This window comes from Bison bison, unplaced genomic scaffold, assembly GCF_000754665.1.
Source record: "Bison bison bison isolate TAMUID 2011002044 unplaced genomic scaffold, Bison_UMD1.0 scf7180017864352, whole genome shotgun sequence".
NCBI classification, from domain to species: domain Eukaryota; kingdom Metazoa; phylum Chordata; class Mammalia; order Artiodactyla; family Bovidae; genus Bison; species Bison bison.
The window spans coordinates 3,553,355-3,565,912 of NW_011494924.1; the positions used below are offsets into that span (position 1 = coordinate 3,553,355).

The window sequence follows — 12,558 nt, forward strand, 5'->3', positions numbered from 1 at the left end:
AGGCAGTGGAGAAGGCAATGGCACCCCACTCCAGTACTTTTGCCTAGAAAATCACATGGACGAAGGAGCCTGGTGGGCTGCAGTCCATGGGGTCACTAGAGTCGGACACGACCGAGCGACTTCATTTTCACTTTTCACTTTCGTGCATTGGAGAAGGAAATGACAACCCACTCCAGTGTTCTTGCCTGGAGAATCCCAGGGATGGGGAAGTCTGGTGGGCTGCCGTCTATGGGGTCACACAGAGTCGGACACGACTGAAGCGACTTAGCAGTAGCAGCAGCAATGGTAAATTAATAGCCCAACTAGGACCGAAACTAGTCCGTGCCGTATCACAGGAAGCTTTTGCCAAGATGGCTTCTGTGCTAGACGCTGTGTAAGGTTCAGGGAATTCAGCACTAAATAAGATGCCAGGTTCCTCTTTTTGATAGTTGATAGTTACTCAGAGAGATGTTGGGCCCTGATCACCCCACCTAAAACAGCGCCCCCTACCTGCCAACAGTCATTACTCTCTCACCTTAAGTCTCCTCATAGCAAACTACCCCACCTGGGTAAGGTTTATTGCCTATCCCTCCCCCCACTACAGCATCCGCTCCGGAAGCCCAGGAAGATACCTGCAAGTCTCCAATCTCCAACCCGCCCCCTCACCCGGGCTTTCTTGCTCAACCTCTCTTTGGGCAGGGCTGCCCCAGAACTTTCAGTTCTCTAGAAGCGTTCCCTGCCACAACAGCTGCTGCCCCAGAAACCGAGTTATGGGTTTCTTGTTTGGCTTCTGGCCCCCAGAGGACACTCTCCTTCCCTGTGGGCTATTCACTGTGCCCCACTGTTGCCAAATTCGGGCTTCTTGTCTGGGTGAGGGAAAACATCTTACAGTAACTACCGGAAGTCCAAAGCAGTTCACATGGTTGGGGGAAGAGTCCCCAGCAGCTGCTTTGTCTTCAAGAGACCTGTTTCCCAGGGGCTTCTTAAATCTTGAACTGTTCAAACATGGCAATGGCTCTAGAGAATTTAATGACTGTCACAAGTGTGTGTGAGCGTGTGTGCGCGCACGCTAGTGACATCTAGTGGATAGACAGACACCAAATTGATGCTTTTGAACTGTGGTGTTGGAGAAGACTCTTGCGAGTCCCTTGGACTGCAAGGAGATCCAACCAGTCCATCCTAAAGGAGATCAGTCCTGGGTGTTCATTGGAAGGACTGATGTTGAGGCTGAAACTCCAGTACTTTGGCCACTTGATGCGAAGAGCTGACTCATTGGAAAAGACCCTGATGCTGAGAAAGATTGAGGGCCAGAGGAGAAGGGGACCACAGAGGATGAGGTGGTTGGATGGCATCACCGACTTGATGGACATGGGTTTGAGTGGCTCAGGGAGTTGGTGATGGACAGGGAGGCCTGGCGTGCTGCAGTTCATGGAGTCGCAAAGAGTTGGACATGACTGAGTGACTGAACTGGACTGAACTGAATGGTGTCATTAGGGCTTCCCTGTAGCTCAAATGGTAAAGAATCTGCCTGCAATGCAGGAGACATTGAACCCAACCCGGGTTCAGTCCCTGGGTTGGGAAGATCCTCTGGAGAAGGAAATGGCAATCCAGTCCAGTATTCTTGCCTGGTGAATTCTGTAAACAGAGGAGCCTGTTAGGCTACCGTCCATGGGGTTGCAAAGAGTCAGACATGACTGAGCAACTAAATTTCACTTTTCATTTCATGCTGTCATTACACATCCCACATTGCACAGGACAGCCCCCCTCCACCCACCTACTCCAATAACAAAGAATCATCTAGACCAAAATGTCAACAGTGCAGAAGTTGCAAAACCCTGGGACATGGCTTTTTGGGTTTATTTGACTCCTGAATTGCTCCTTAAAAAAAAACAACTCAATCTGAAAGAAGTTTTGGTGTATATATACATAACGGAATATTACCCAGCTGTTAAAAGAGTGAAATAACACCATTTTCAGCAACATGGATGGACACAGAGATTATTATACTAAATGAAATAAATCAGACAGAAAAAGACAAATATCATATATCACTTATATGTGAAATCTAAAAACAAGAATACAAATGAATCTATTTACAAAATAGAAACAGACCCACAAACATAAAAAACAAACTTATGGTTACCAAAGGGGAAGGCAGGGGTGGGATAAATTAGGAATATGGAATTATCAGGTACACACTGCTATATATAAAATAGATAAGCAAGAATGGTTTACTATATAACACGGGGAATAATATTCAATATCTTGTAATAACCTATAATGTAAAATAATCTGAAAAATACGACTGACCCACTTTGCTGTACACCTGAAACTAACACAATATTATAAACCAAATATAGTTTAAAAAAATCTCAATCCAGAGTGTTCCTGTGCTTATTCTCATACTGCGAGTTAACTACTTGTTAACTTGTGTACTTGTTACTAGTTTCTTTTTTACTTTGTGACCTTTTTTCAAACCATCGTGCCAGTTTGTATCATTTCTGGAGCATCGCTTAATGTTCAGTAATATACTGCATGCATGCCTGTGTGCTAAGTCGCTTCAGTGTCTGACTCTTTGCGACCTTATGGTCTGTAGCCCGCCAGGCTCCTCTGTCCATGGGATTCTCCAGGGAAGAATACTGGAGTGGGTTGCCATTTCTCCTCCAGGGGATCTTCCCAACTCAGGGATCCTCCAGGGTATCTTTGCAACCCAGGGATGGCACCTTCATCGGCTATGTCTCCTGTATTGGCAGGCAGGTTCTTTACCACCAGCGCCACCTGGGAAGCCCTCAGTTATGCAGGGACAATGGCAGGATTGCAGTGAGAGGTGGATGCTGGCTAAGTGAGCCCCACTCACTGGATAACTGTTCTACACCTTTGAAAAACTACACACGACTACATATCATGGCACTTTGGTCACACAAAATGAGAACACTAAGACTCAGACTCACTACAACTTACCCAGAGTCTTCTTGGGTCGTATGGTATTACTTTTCTTTAAGAGGTTTAGACTGTGAGTATTTACTGGGTGGGTTTAGAGGAAGTGAGAAACTAAGCAGGAAGAGATACAGCCCCTTGTGTGAGGACAGGTGCTGACACCTAAACGCCTCTTGGGGGCGCTGTTCTCTCTTCAGAACAGCACTTAGTAGGAGTCTGAGGGCTTAGGCTCACCTGTGGTCCCTTCCCTCCTGTGATCAACTGATGTGTTCAGTCCATGAATGATTCTGATGCTGCCATCAAAACCCTTCACACGTTCCCATCAGTGAGGTCAGGGAGACCCGGTTCAGAAATCCTGCTTTGCTGATTTCCTGTCCTCAGGAGGAAAGTGGAATATTTCTGACCAGGCAGTGCAAAGGCACGAAGCATACCCTTGGGCACACTTCAACTCTCACTCTGAATAATTAATCTTGTGCATTATTTTATAACTCTCGGCTCTGCAGAATGTTTACTCACAGTGTTTTGAGTTGAACCATTTCAGATAACTTTTTACCCAGTAATTCCTCTTCTAGAAATTTCTTCCACAGAAACACCTGTACAGGGCACAGAAGTAAATGTGCTGGAATATTTATCGCAGCACTGCTCGTACTATTAAAAAAATTACAAATAATTTAAATGTCCATCCATAGGAGAATAATGAAGTAGTAATAATTATGGTATCTCCATACTGTGGAATTATATATGTTAAAAAAAAAAATGCTATAGAGCTATAGGAAGTGACACAAGAAGCAAGTTGCAGGATGTATTAGCTTCATTTTTGTAAACAAAATCATAAATACTTATTTTACATATATTAAAAGGTGTTTAGAAGCACACGAAGTATACCAAACTCTAGCAAAAGGTTATTTAAAAATTTACATATTGCCTGCATGAAAACATTTTCTGTATTAGCTTTATAATTTAAAAAATGTGTTTATTTTGGTTGTTTTAGAAAAAAAGGCACAAAGTCAGATTTGGTTTTCATCTTCAGCCAGTGTAAGTTTTTGGTGTCCCTTACAGGTTCCTGTTACCCTCCAGGGAGAAGGCTAATGCATGAGGCAGCGGTTTGGAGCAGGATTATTATTGAAGACATCATTCTTATCCTAAAGTCAATCTTTTGGCCAACACTAGCTTTTTTTTTTTGGCTGCAGAGCATGTGGGATTTTGGTTCCCTAACCAGGGATCAAACCTGCTCCCCCTGCACTGGGAGTGTGGAGTCTTAACTGCTAGACCACCAGAGAAGTCCCAAGACTAGCTTTTCTTGACTGCAGAAGTTGCTTCCATCAGCAAATACAGCTCACTGTCAGAGCTGGTACCCAGGACGCTCACCAAGCGACCCGGCTTCCATGCGCTGGTGGGGCCCTTGTCATGAAGCTCTGAGTGCCAGGGCTGGGTGTGTCCTTGGCCTCTGTGTTCCCAGCACCCAGTGCCCTGCTCAGTGTGTATTTGCTGCTCAGTAACTGTTAACAGAATTTGTTGAAGGAAGGCTGTTTGATCCCTTTCGGCTTGATTTTCAGATTTTGGGGCAGTGGGGTGTCTGTGAAGGTGGCTGGAAGTTCCTGGGTCATGGGTGTCTCCTGGGTTCCTAACTCTGTACAGTTGTGAATTGGCTGAGCCACCTGAGCAGCACCTGGTAAAGTCTTAACACACAGGAGCAGACACTGTCCTGGACTCAGACAGGATGCCATGGAGTTGATGTGACGCGTTTTAGCAATTTGCAGAATGTTTCTCCTACACAGTTGCTGTTCTGTTAGTTGCTCAGTCATGTCCAACTCTTTGCGACCCCATGGACTATAGCCCGCAAGGCTCCTCTGTCCATGGGTTCTCCAGGCAAGAATACTGGAGTGGGTTGCCATGCCCTCCTCCAGGGGATCTTCCCAACCTAGGGATCGAACTTGCATCTCTTATGTCTTCTGCTTTGCAAGCAGATTCTTTACCACTAAGCCACCGAGGAAACTGTGATGTAAATGGTAATCACCTTAAATAATGGTAAGTGGGTTCATGGCTGAAGCAAAATCAATCACTTCTGGGGTGTCTTTGGAGCCTGGGTGCCAAAAAGGGATCTAAGTGGACTTGTAACTGCTCTGAGCTCCTTTCAAAGATGCTCTGGACTCCAAATCAGGCCCACCCACATGCCGACTCTCTCTCTGTTTCTGAAAAAGGAGGGTGGTCCCCAGTCGTGAGCTCTCAGAGCTGAGCCTCAAGCTCCCCTTCCTTCTGAAGGTCTCCCCAGCCTCCACCCCTGACACAGAAAACATGACTGGTGGCCCTGCTTTGCCCAGCTCCTGGCCCAGGCCCCCTGGCCTTGCTATCCCAGGTCCGTTGCCCCTCAGTCAAAATCTCAGCCAGACCTCAGAGTCCTTACTCCCAGTGATCTTTCCCGGCTTCTGTGAGATAAAAATTCTGACATAGGTGCTCTGAATGCAACTTAAATATGGGGCCTGTGGTCGGTTGATATTTAATGAAAATGCGCAAGAACTGAAAACAAAAAATATTCTTCCTTCCACACCCCCTAGTTCTACTGTACAGAGATAAATACCCATTAACCCTTTCTTGTGTGTTCTCATAACTATCTTCACTCCCGTGCCAGCGCCCACGCACACATCCTCGCCTTTTGGTGGCCAGAGATGGACACACCCTCTGCCAGTCTTATGCATCTTCCTTTTTTTTTTCTTTTTTAGCTTAGCTTGGAGACTGCTCCAAATCAACAGACACAGATTTACCTTATTCTTTTTTAAACAAACTTCTATTTTGAAAGAACTTTATTTGCCTGCACTAGGACTTGGTTGTGTCCTGTGAGATCTAGTTCCTTGATCAGGGATTGAACCTGGGCCCCCTGCATTGTGAGCACAGAGTCTTAGCCACTGGACCACCAGGGAAGTCCTTACCTTATTCTTTCTAAAGGGCTTTCCTGTTCCACTGTCTATATGGGAAACGCTTGCTGTATTCTTCCTGCCCAGCAGCCTGGGAGAGTAGCATTTCGTCCTTTGAGAGTTCCTTTGTCTCCTCCCCACCTTCAGTCCTATGACTTGGGTGAAGATGGCCTTGACCTCAGCTACAGCCTTGGACATACGACCCAGATCTTATCATTGAGACTAGTTCAAGGGTGGACACGTGACCCAGATGCCAGCAAGGTCAGTGAGGGCCACAGTTTTATCTGAATTATTAAGGTAAGAGAAGCTCTCTTTCTCCTGCTGAACATGCAACCAGGAGAATGTGGTCCTGGAGCAGTTTCCATCGTGTGGAGTCTGAGAATGAAGCCTATATGAAGAAGAATGGAGCCAAGATAGGGAGATGCTTGTCTTGATGGCATAGTTTTAAGAGTCTGGTTCAGGTTTACCTGGAGCCCTCCCTCTCCACCCTGAACTTTTAATTACATGTGCCAATGGATTCCTTTTTTGCCTAAGCAAATTGGGCAGGGCTTTCTGCAGTTCACCCTAGGAAGAGTCTTGCTATAGAAACTGGCATCAAGAATGAGGAATGGCAAGACTTCCCTGGTGGTCCAGCGGTTAAGAATCTGCCTTGCAGTGCAGGGGACATGGGTTTGATCCCTGGTTGGGGACCTGAGATCCCACGTGCCTTGGGGCAACTAAGCCCGTGCGCCACAACTACTGAAGCCTGCATGACCTGGAGCCCACACGCCACAAGGAAAAGGTCCCACATGACTCAACAGAGATCCTGAGTGCTGCATCTAAGACTCAATGCGGCCAAATAAATAAATGAGGGATGGCAAGGGACCCCAGCATGCTGAATCAGCCCAGTCAAAGAAGGTGGAGATCCTTCTCTTGGTAGCAAGTTGGCCATTCTTATCACATAGTAATGAAGCAACTAATTAAATTGTGGCCATTCAGACTAAGGGCACTGTTCTACTTACATGAGGTGCCTAGACTAGTCAAATTCAGAAGGAGAGAGAGTAGAGCAGTGGTTGCCAGTGGCTGGGGGAGCTGGAAACAGAAAGTGGTTGTTTGCTGGATACCGAGTTTCAGTTTTGCAGGATGGAGGGAGCTCAGGAGATGGATGGTGGTGATGGCTGCACAAAACGTGAACGTACTGAGAGCCACTGAAAAATGGTTAAGATGGTAAATATTACTTTGCATGTATTTTAGTTAAAATAAAACATACACGGATGGAAAGAAACACAGCTCTATTAGGAGAAGCCCCTTTTTGCCTGGGACCTGCAAGCCAGTATGGCTGAGAGTCTGGTCAAATTCTATTGGAAAAGCTGAATTTTCTGCAACAAGCTGAGGGCGCTGCAAGTACAGGCTGAGAGGCAGAAAACAGCCAGAAGAAGGTTGAGACTAAGGAGGCTAGTCACACGACCCGACACTTTGGTGTCTCTTGTATGGTTCACATCTATGAGCTCATAACTCCTAACAACCCACTGGAGTAGATGCTGATTTTCAGATAAGGAAAATAAAAGCAGGAGGAAGTTAAGCAAGGAAATCCTGATGAGGTAAAGCTCGGAGTCCTGGCTATGACCTGGGCAGTCAGTGGTTTCTACTCCATGGCACTTGGGAAGAACAGCCTGGAAGCCCCTGGAATCCCAACTGGATTGTGTTGTCAGAGAAACCAGCGCTGGCTCACGAAGCCTCTGCCCCAGGGCAATCTCCAGGTCCTGCTGCACCAGCCTGTGACCCGAGGTGCAGAAAAGCCCCAGCGTGGGGATGTGACGGCTGCCCTGTGCCCCCTCTCCTTCACTCTCACATGCTTCAATTTCCATGGACTCTCCTCTTACCCGAGAACAGTCTATGGAGAAGTTTTGGAAAACCGCTGGCCATACAAAATTATTCAGTGCTTCCAAGATTCATTCACCACAGTCCTCTTTTTATTTATTTATTTTTTTTTGGTGGGGATGATATTAAGTTTTTCTTTAATTTTTAAACTTTTTATTTTGTATTGGAGGCTTCCCAGGTCGTTCTTGTGGTAAAAGAATGCGTTTGCCAATACAGGAGACATAAGAGCCACAGGTTTGATCCCTGGGTGGGAAAGATTCCCTGGAGAAGGGCATGGCAACCCACTCCAGTATTCTTGCCTGGAGAATTCCCAGGGAGAGAAGCCTGGAGGGCTACAGTCCAAGGGATCTCAAAGAAGTAGACACAACTGAAGCGACTTAGCACACGCATAGCTGATTAACAATGGACATCAAAGGGACTCAGCCATACATAGACATGTATCCCTTCTCCCCCCAACTCCCCTCCCATCCAGGCTGCCATATAATGTTGAGCGGGACCTGCTCAACTCCATTGAGCGGAGTTTCCTATGCTATACAGTAGGTCTTTGTTGGTTATCCATTTAAAATATAGCAGTGTGTACATGTCGACCCCAAGCTCCCTAACTATCCCTTTCTCCTATAGTGTAAAGAAACACTATTACAGTTGTCTTTTTAAATTTTTTATTTATTTATGTGGCTATGCCGAATCTTAGTGACAGCATGCAGGATCTTCCATCTTTGTTGCCACAAGTGGAATCTTTAGTTGTGGCATGCGAACTCTTAGTTGCAGCACGTACTATTTAATTCCCTGACCAGGGATGGAACCTGGGTCCCCTGCATTGGGAGCACGGAGTCTTAGCCACTGGACCCCTAGGGAAGTCCCTCACCACACCCTCTTTTGTTGTGCACAAGTCCAGGAACTGACACTCATTTCCTTGTTTCATGTGTCTCACAGTTGACTCTGGGATTGGAAAATCTCCTGCCTGAAGTCTTTTGGCTATGCTCATTACTTCTGCTTGAACAATCTGCTTGTGCGCGCTACTTGGGGTCCTAAGCTTAGCCTGTGTATTAGGGTTACGTTGAGGATGAGAAAAAGTCAGAGTCATCATCTGGCCTGATTGAAACTGGCAGAGGACAAATCACATCACTGGGGACCCAGGACAAAGAAAGACAGGACAGGGGAGTGGAGACTTATTTCAGCAGATGAGCCATGCTCTGGAGAGAAACACAGGACAACTTGACAGGGGGTGCTTTGCCCCAGTGGAGAGGAACCTCAACAGATAATGTCTCTTCTGTGCTACAAAAAGGACAATGACTTCCCTGGTGGCTTAGAGGGTAAAGAAGCTGCCTGCAATGAGGGAGACCCGGGTTCAATCCCTGGGTCGGGAAGATCCCCTGGAAAAGGAAATGGCGACCCACTCCAGTATCCTTGCCTGGAGAATCCCATGGACAGAGGAGCCTTGTGGGCTACAGTCCATAGAGTTGCAAAGAGTTGGACATGACTGAGCGACTAACACTAACTAACTGACTTCCTGAACTCAAGAAAGAAGGACCTTGAATACCCCATGATTCCAAGCAGCATTATGAGTCATATGGCAAGACTCACATGGACTTGGCAATGAGAATTTGATTGTTGACAGCCAAGAATGGACTCGTGAAGGAGATGATGCCAAAATAAGTCATGTGACAAAATATATTCTACTACCAGGCTTTAGTTTCTCCTTGTGTTGGCTTCACAATTTTTTACTTTATTAACTTATGGACAATAAAGTGAATTATTTATGTTTGTTATTATAAATGATCTATTCCTATTCCTCTTATTGCCAAGAGCAAAGACCTTCTTGGTATCCCACGATAATATGCAGTCTGCTTGCAGATCTCAGGTGATGCCATTGACTTATGGGGAGAAGGTAGTGTGATTTCTCAAGCCCAATCCAAAGGAATAAGAGGAAAAACCTATAACCAGTATATAGGTTCAGCCTTCATCTGTATGGAAATGCCTTTCCTAATATCCTCCCAGTTCAACACCTGCTCAGCCATAAGGACCCCCACACCCTATGCTCACATAATAAGCAGTGAGGAAGTTTCCTTCCAGATGACGGAGACAGGCCAGTAAAGGAAGCCCTTGCCTATTAGGAGACAATTGCTCTCATGGGTCTCATCCAGTGACCATTTTTCCTAGGGGTTTGTGATGTCTTGTGTTATATGGGGTCCCTGACATCAAGTATGAGATGGCTGGATGGCATCACTGACTTGATGGATGTGAGTCTGAGTGAACTCAGGGAGTTGGTGATGGACAGGGAGGCCTGGCGTGCTGCGATTTGTGGGGTCGCGAAGAGTCGGACACGACTGAGTGACTGAACTGAACTGAACTGAACTGACATCAAGTATATCCTTAAATCAGAGACTGTCAACTGGTACCTCAGAGGCTGAATCAATCCTGTAGATGTGTGTGTGTGTGTGTGTGTTGTTATTTTTTTGGCTTGTACAAGTTTTCTATTAAAATATGAATTGTTTGCCAGAACTAGAAATGATGAAGTTTCATATAACCACTCATATTTCCAACCCCTGTGAAAAATACCCAAACGCTGGGAAGTGCTGATAACAGTGGAGTGGTGTTCCCACTTGGCCATGACCTGCTGACCTGAGTGAGGGGGTCCTCCACAGTCCCCCACTGATAGGATTTACTCCCTCTTTCCTTCAGATGTCTGCCCCTGGGCATTTGGGTTCACAATTCTGTGCCCTCCTGGTCTAGCAAACACCATAGCAGACACCATCATTCCAGAACAACTCTGCACGTGAGAACACGGGTGCAACATACATCACACTCTAACAGCTAGCAGAAAAATAACCTGTTCTAATGACATTTATTTGGCAGCATCAGGTCTTAGTTGCAGCATCCGGGATCTTTTGTGTGGCCCACAGGTTTGTCTAGTTGCACACGCAGGCTTAATTTCCCTGTGGCATGTGAGATCTTAGTTCCCGGACCAGGGATCAAACCCATGTTCCCTGCATTAGAAGGCAGTTCTTAACCACTGGGCAACCAGGGAAGACCCTATTCTAGTGAAATTTTTGTTTGACAGTTTACGTATTTCCTGTGCCTATTCAGTTGCTCCAGTCATGTCCGATTCTTTGTGACCCTATGGACTGTAGCCTGCCAGACTCCTCTGTCCATGGGATTCTCCAGGCAAGGATATTGGAGTGGGTTGCCATGACTCCTCTAGGGGATCTTCCCGACACAGGAATCAAACCCTCGTCTCCTGTGTCTCCTGCATTGCAGGCAGATTCTCTATCCACTGAACCTGATTGTAAGCAATTCACCAGGCTTTGTATGTCCTTGCCTTAAGAATTTTGGTGGGGCAGAGAGCACAGCAGCTTGAAAATGAAGCTGATTTATACTAAGAACCTAAGGTCACTGATGAGATGATGGGGTGTCCTGGAGAGTGACCTTGGAGAAGTGGTGGAGTGAGGAGGGTGGGCCCCAGCCCAGGAAGGGCAGAGAAGTCTGGAGGCTCCTTCAGGGCAGCAGGGCCACCACAGCTCCATGAGAGCCTATGGAGGGGCCACATGGCCCAGTGGCCTGGAGAGGCAGCTCTGGCCCCAGCACCCCAGGGCTAGCAAAGACTCCACATCTCATGAAAGCCAGGAAGCAGAGTCTGCTCAGCTCAGAGGACAGGTGTCAGCCAGGATGTCCCTTGTAAGCTTTGGGGATTCTGATACAACCTTGAAAGGACAGCAGCTCTCAAAACAGAACAAGATGAAAAGGAATGAAGGACTGACACGTGCTACAACCCGGATGCTGCTCAAAAACAGGCTAAGTACAAAGAAGCTAGGCACCAAAGGCCACATAGTGTATGACTCCACTGATGCAAAATATCCAGAACACGCAATCTCACAGAGACAGAAAGCAGCTAGCAGTTGCCAGGGGCTGGGGGAGAGGGGGATGAGGCGTAACTGCTTGATGGGTACCAGATTTCTTTCTAGGATGGTGAACACATTCTGGAATTAGGTAGTGATGATGGCTGTGCAACGTTGAGGGAGACTGTTAGGAGGCTGGGGTTGCAATCAGACAAGAGGTGAAATGGACTTGTGTTTGGTGAGTGGCTGCAGGAAGAGAGAAGGATGGACAGATGGAGCCACTGAAAGGGAGAATTCATAGGAGTTGTTGGTACCTTACTGGATTTGGTGGAGGAGAGAGCAGGAGGGCTGAGAATGAGGGATCATAGACTCAGGAAACAGATGTGGGATGGGGCCTGGAGAAGGACATGGCAGCCTCCGCATGGAGCCTGAGGTGACCTGGGGTCAACCACAGAAAGAGCCCGGCCCGAGTGAAGACCATCCAGGAAGCCCTGGCCCCAGAATAGAACAGTGGCCTAACACGCGCCTGCACGGTGCTGCCTTCAGCATCGCTCTTGACCTCTCTAACTCCCCGTTCTCAACCTAAACTGAGGATGTTGTCAGTTAAGTTTTGTAAAAAAAAAACTCCTGGCACGTATTAGAGGCTCAGTCAACTTTAAGTGAATCAGAAATGCTGTTCCACGCGTCCCCTCGGCCCTCGGCTCTCTCGTGCTCACCGATTCCGTCGTTTCTCTCATCTGCCAAGAGTCTGGGCCACGTCCCAGCCCTCACCCTACTGCTCTGGCTCCAGGGTGGCCCGGAGGAAAGCCCCTCATCTTCCTTGAGCCTCGCTGCGTCGGCCGCGGGAACTTGATTCCCGTTTTAATAGAAACTGGCAGGTGGACTGGGAGCCAGGCCTCCGGGCTCCCGGCGCCGCGGTCCCCGCTCCGCAGCATCTGGACTCCTGCCGAGGGGGCGGGAGGCCGGCGGCCCCGGGCGGTGGGGCCGTTCGCGCTCCCGGCGCCTCCTCCCTCGCTCCCTGCCCCCGCCCTGCC

At 47.5% G+C, this 12,558-nt stretch overlaps 1 protein-coding gene across 1 annotated transcript in view; it reads left to right on the forward strand.

The window, feature by feature from the left end:
* CLEC2L (C-type lectin domain family 2, member L) overlaps nt 1-12,558 on the forward strand; it is a 30,935-nt gene that overhangs the window by 1,502 nt on the left and 16,875 nt on the right. The gene's annotated exons all lie outside the window — the stretch shown is intronic.